The sequence below is a fragment of the Folsomia candida genome, unplaced genomic scaffold (assembly GCF_002217175.1).
Source record: "Folsomia candida strain VU population unplaced genomic scaffold, ASM221717v1 Fcan01_Sc067, whole genome shotgun sequence".
Classification (NCBI taxonomy): Eukaryota; Metazoa; Arthropoda; class Collembola; order Entomobryomorpha; family Isotomidae; genus Folsomia; species Folsomia candida.
The window spans coordinates 109,296-115,562 of record NW_019091259.1 but is presented as its reverse complement, the minus strand read 5'-3'; the positions used below and the strand labels follow the sequence as shown (position 1 = coordinate 115,562).

Sequence of the window (6,267 nt, the reverse complement as noted above, 5' to 3'; positions counted from 1 at the left end):
GTGGGTAGCGAAACCCATCCCGACCTATGGAAGTGGCCAAAATATTAAAATCCTCGACTTGTTGCGAAAATATGTATTTTCAATAATCCAAGGTTTAACAAATTTAACAAAATATTTCACCTCGACACTATCGCGCCACAAAACTTGCGTATTATGATTCAAATTCCAGTCCCCATTAGCATCGAAGCGAGGATATTTGACACCGTCGCAAAGTTCGTAATACCAGCCATCCACAGCCGCCAAGAAGTGTTCGGTAAGATCGGCATGTAGGGCGGTGTCTGTGCTCCAATAATGGTACAAATTTTCCCCTAAAGGCTCTCCCGACCTGTTACGCCATTCTTTCGGAGAGTGGCCAGTTTGTTGACCAGATGCGAGAATAGAAGCCCACTCCTCGGCCGAATCGCTAAGCTGGAATTTAATTATAAACTTTAGTAGAAAAGTATTATTGAGCTGTCTGGATCAGCATCTTTGAGCATTATCTATCCATCAAAATGGTCACTCTCAAAATGAACTTTAATTGTAGAATGGGTACAAATTCCTGATGGACGGGAACAATTTTACAATTTTTCTAAACTCGAAAGTTATAATAATTACAAAGAATCATTCAACTGGGAACTTTGCTTATTTTTGGGGTAATTTGTGTATGTATTAATCTCACCTCTTCATTTAGCCCCATAGCTGGCATACCATGCCAAGAGCGGTACATGTTGTGACGGTCCAATCCGGCCTGCTTGGCGGCTGCATACTCATCCCGCCCGTAGCCGTAGGGAGTGCTCGAGCCAAGAGGAACAAAGGCAACGCACAAAATGATGAGGAACATGTTCACACGGTGGATTGGCTGCCTCCTCACAACTAGGTCGAGTTATGAATCTGACCCTGATAATGGAGAAATTTTAACTTAGTGAAAAAAAACAAAAACCAGGGTAACAGCAGGAAGAATGCGACTTATTTTCACCAAATTTCTACCCCCAGAATAGGAGAGGCTACTTATTAATGCCAACATATGTATGTTAAGAATTTCGTAAACTAACGGGCTAAATCCTTCATGTATGGTCCTCCTTTCCTGACCCGGTAATATTCATCCTTCCTTGTTGAATGTTTTCCCCATACCTGCGCGTATTGTTCTGTTCGGTTGATAAAAATTTTATTCACCAAGTACCTCATTTTGCGAGGTTTGGTAGGAGAACAATGTAGATACTTTGCCAAATTATGTAGGTGCGAGCTATTTTTGTTTATGATCTGTAAAAGCAGAGATGCTTTGAAATTCTACGTGAGTAGTAAATATTACATAAATTCTCAAATGTCAGGTAAAGTGTTTAAATAATACTTCATTTTTAGAAGTATTATAATAAAAATTAGATATTTATGTAAATATGTGCATAAGTAGTATGCCACGGGATGAAAATTACTGATAATTAACAGTTTAGTATCAGAGCGGTGCCAAAAAGCCAGTTGTACGACGGCGTCATAATGACGTATGTATAAATACATGCAATGAGACTTGTTAAAATCGTAATTCGGAAGTATGTACATATGTATGTACACATTTATCAGTACATACATACATGTTTATATATGTATGGCAATAAAAAATTGTATCAAAATACATAGGTGTAAAATACCTCAGATACAAATTATTTACTCAAAATCTCCAACTTAACAAATGTCAAATAAATAAAAAAACTTTTTTATACAAAATCATTTTTGAATCATAAAATACAGCCAAGGAAGCATATTCATATTATTAACTTATTAATTCCATTACTGATGAGCATCGCGATTCTTCATTTACAAAGTTTTGGTAAACGTATTCAACAACTGGATGCTCGCTTGGCAATGATGTGCATCATGTTCCTGCTTAAGTTTCTCATGCCATGAACTTTTCCATATGTATGAAGGGTTCAGCAATCTCGACTCTGTATAAGTTTTGATACACGAGCCAAATGCATATGTATGTACATATTTGTATATTTACGTGTGCATATATTTATGTACATATCTATCTATGAATATGTACAAGACTTTTTTTATTTTAAAATCCGATCATGATTACTTCGTACATATTTAGTTCACCCCATGCACAAACTGATTTGGCAGTAGGGACATACGTACATTTGTATTTACATATGTATGTACACACATATACAAGTATTTCGTGTTACGCTGTATACATATGCTTGTGTATGAATTACGTATGTTTAGTGCACAGTTCGTTGTAGGTATCCAACAAATTTAGATCTTCAAATGTAGTTAGCCCTGATTTATGTAAGAATACAAATTTCGCACCAAGTTTTATAACCATACTTTGCTAAAATGCATCCTATAACAGTCAATGCAAAGTCAAGTGGACTCGCAAAAGCGTTGCTTGTGTGGATAGGAATTCAGTCAAATTTTGCACCCTCAATAGCCGCTCATATCTCAATTAGTGTAAAACCAAGGTCTGTGCGAGAATGGAAAATAATAAGAATTATATGTGTGGGAACGATACTATGGGGTGTACTTGACAGGTGGACTATGGGCTAAGCATGGCCAGAAAATTATTAATACGCCCAAAATACAGTGGGCCCAGGAAGTCTCCGACCACATTTTTCATTCTTATATCTCGTACATGTGCAGAGATATGAACTTGAAATTTTGCATGATGATAGCCAGAAACATTTGTGAGTGATCTGCAGTATATCTTGAAAAAATTCCGCCAAGGTCAAAGGTTATGATTTTTTGACCTCCGACCCCAAAAGTTAGCTACCTCTACAAAATTTTTTCCTTGGCGGTTTTATTTTTTTCTGGATAGTTGACGTAATTCTAAGAATTTGCATGTGCGGTACACCTCTGTGCGATTTTTTTTACGCCCACAGTGATTTTTCAAAAAGTGCAGGTTGGAAAAGTTATAACATTGCGCTTATGGGGCAAAATCACCTAGTTTCCTTTTGCCCCCAGGTAATATTTTTCGTGCCCCCTAATAATTAAGCGATTCCCCCTAAATAAATATATTGCCACTTAATTAAATTTTGTAAAAATACAAATTATTATGTTTATTTTAACACAAACAAAAAATATTAACATCCTTCAGTCAATTAAGAGAGCTTTGGAACACTTTGCAGCCCTTCCACGCTTCCATCGTTCCCCTAGCGGTACACATTTAGCTTCTGAACGCACCTCGAAAAGCTAAGATTTAAGATTTAATCCAACAATATGTTTGCATATGAACGATTTCAGAAAAAAGGGACCGGTGTAAGTTGATTCTTGCTATGATGTTGTTTTAAATTTTATCATCCAAATTCAATTCATCGAGGATATGAAATAGGCTGAAGAAGTCCGGAACCCTCCATTGCGACGCGACCTACGAATTCTCGTGGGAAGGATTTCCTATGCAAGTTTTAATATCTGCCAAGGGCAGAAAATTTTATGCAGTACTATTTGCACTGACCACTGGAGAAAGTAACGTGATTGTGCATTTTTTTGCGACATCTCGTCAAGGATAAGGAGATGTAGAAAAATATCGAAACGACATTTCTCAGCTACAACTTGCACGATCAGAGAATGCATTTGAACCAGCGAAACAATTGTGGACGAAAAAGTATGAACTGACTGCTACCGAATTTGCTACATACTTTAACAAAGAGCATTTATAATAAAGGCAAGGTTGGTATATGGGAAGAGCAATAGGACATCTATCAACCAATTATCGTTTTGTAGCGACAAACCGATGGATGAAGCAGTAGGGTACGTTTAAGCACCGTCTGCCCTTGCGACAATTGTTCAAGTTTATGCAAAAACTTTGTCATAATTGGTCTCCAAAAAGGAAGGCGCCGATATAAAAAAAATTCAACTACTGCTACAATAAATTTGACCATACAGACGGCCTCAATGTTCGACGTGGCCCTTTTCGAGGATGATGACCATACCGGTGAGACCCAATATTTGGGACAATTGAGTGTTATTCCAAAATAAATTACCTATGGTTTTCCTCGCATGTATAATCTGGTTACATTGGGTTGATTATGACGAGTTTTCGTGGGTTTCAGATTAATTTCCGGGGCAAAATGATGACTATTTTTCAAGGATGATAAATACAATCCATCTTCAACATAAATATATAAATTTATTGATGGATGTTTTTCCAAATTTCCCCCTCTCATTACATAGTTCTAGAATAAAATCTCATTTTAATCTCTTCGAACTTCACTAAATCCATCAGGTTACATGAAATACAGGAATTTTCAACAGAAAAACACTGTAGAATACTTTAAATTTGGGTACATTTTCAATAACTGGAAGCGCCACGAGAAATGTACTATTTAAAAAAATCGTAATTTTTAAATTTCCACAGCCATAATGGTCACGCCCTCCTCATGTTATCTTGGTCGGACTATACTTTTGCAATTTGGTTTCGGCTAGAAGGTTGTGTCTCCTTGTCAGGGTGCCAATTCTTGGAATTAAGTACATTACACATTGTTCTTCGAGAAACACTATATCCGGATAATGTCAACTTGTCAACAATTTTGGTGTGTGACAATCTTCCTTCGGAAAAGTGCTTAATGAGATGCTCGACTTCGGGGGACCATATCTCCGCCATTTTTCGACCAATTTTTTCGATCCAATTTTTATAGACCTCTGACAACTCCAGTTTTATAAAAAAATATATAAATACACAAAACTAATTTCGCGCGGAATTTGGTAAGTTTTCAGCTTGAGCAATTAAGGATAAGCATACCTGTAGAAATTATATGTATTATATACATATTTATTATTTTTTGTATAATTATTATTAACTTTATCTCATGTAGGTTAAACTCCCACATTGTTTGAGAGTAAATACATGTAAATATAAGCAACCAAGTTTTGTTAAATAATTATATAATAATTTATATTATTTAATATCTATGTACATAATGCTTTTTTAACATACGAAAGTATGCCAAAGAAGGTTTCCATGCAACCCATACTTTTTCTAACTTCTTATTAGTTATACATATGTATTGTAATGCATGCACACATGTGTGCATGCATTACAATATGTAATGCATAAGGGTATGAATTATGTATAACATATTGTATATATGTAAATATTAAACAACCGACACTGATTATTTTTTTGACACGCGCACCAGCTTCTCTAGAAATCTTTCAGAGACTGTCAGACTAATGAGACGTATTCACGCTAATACACCAGGATTTGAGAGCGAATGGTTTAGTAATGTAAGGAGGCAGGCCTTGAAGTCGATAATGTTTCATCCAGTGGTCATAACGGCTTGGCGTGTTCCTGCTTGTTGTCCATTGAAGGATATAGATACAGAAGAGGAGGAAAAGCCAATTCCCATGGTATTATAAATATATTACAATTAGCAAAATAAGATTTAAACTATTTGACAAGCTAAATAAATAACAATCTCATTGAATTGGACAGGTAGAAAAAATTGCATTCAATAAATTCCGCAGCAGGGATGTGCACAAAACCAGGCAAGCTGGAACACCCGTTAGAAGATATGGAATTCATCAACCACGAAGGCACTAAATAATTTATGGCAAAACATGTATTTCTGCTCTCCAATTTATCCATCCGGCTTATGTATGAATTCACTATTCACTTTATTTAGGGGTATGAATTATGTATAAATGTCACCAAAATTTAATTAACTTTCATTCCAACATAACTTAAAACAAAACGACAGAACGCAAAATGTTCAATAAGGAAACACAGTACCAATAAGCTCCAAATTACCAGGAAGGCTGCATTATTGTGAATCATATTTGATTTAATCATACACATTTTGTAATACCAGTTTTTCGTGGAATATAAGTTAGTGTATTTATTAACCCTGAAAAGAAGCTGAGTGCTCTGTTTCAGTTATTATTGGACACATATCTTAGAAGAGCAAGAATTAAAAATTGTTTTAATGTGACTTGCAAATCAATGACAAAAACTTTGTATGCGCCTATCGATTATCGATTAAACTTTGGCAACGGGACATCCTTAGCATCTCTGGACCTTCACAATTTCCGAATGCCATATCTAGCATAAACCAGAAATTTTTTTATATGCCTGACATGGTGAATTGCGTACGTGCTTGGCATCACGCTTTATTTTTGCGTTTATCGAAGTACTTACTGGTGTATTTTTATATTATTTTGAGTTTCTTTAGTTCTCCTGTATAATTATCGCTCATATGTGGTTTAGGTGAAACTTGTATAAATGCAACCGATACATATTTCATAAATTGGGCGTATAAGATGTAAGTTGGGCAACTAACTTAAAATTATGTAGCC

At 35.6% G+C, this 6,267-nt stretch overlaps 1 long non-coding RNA gene across 1 annotated transcript; it reads left to right on the top strand.

Annotated features, from left to right (window-relative positions):
• The first annotated feature begins 5,091 nt into the window (after positions 1 to 5,091).
• Positions 5,092 to 5,924, top strand: LOC110862755. Its single transcript, XR_002549219.2, has 2 exons — positions 5,092 to 5,322; positions 5,408 to 5,924. It is a non-coding gene; the product is annotated as an uncharacterized LOC110862755 (long non-coding RNA).
• The last annotated feature ends 343 nt before the right edge of the window (positions 5,925 to 6,267 follow it).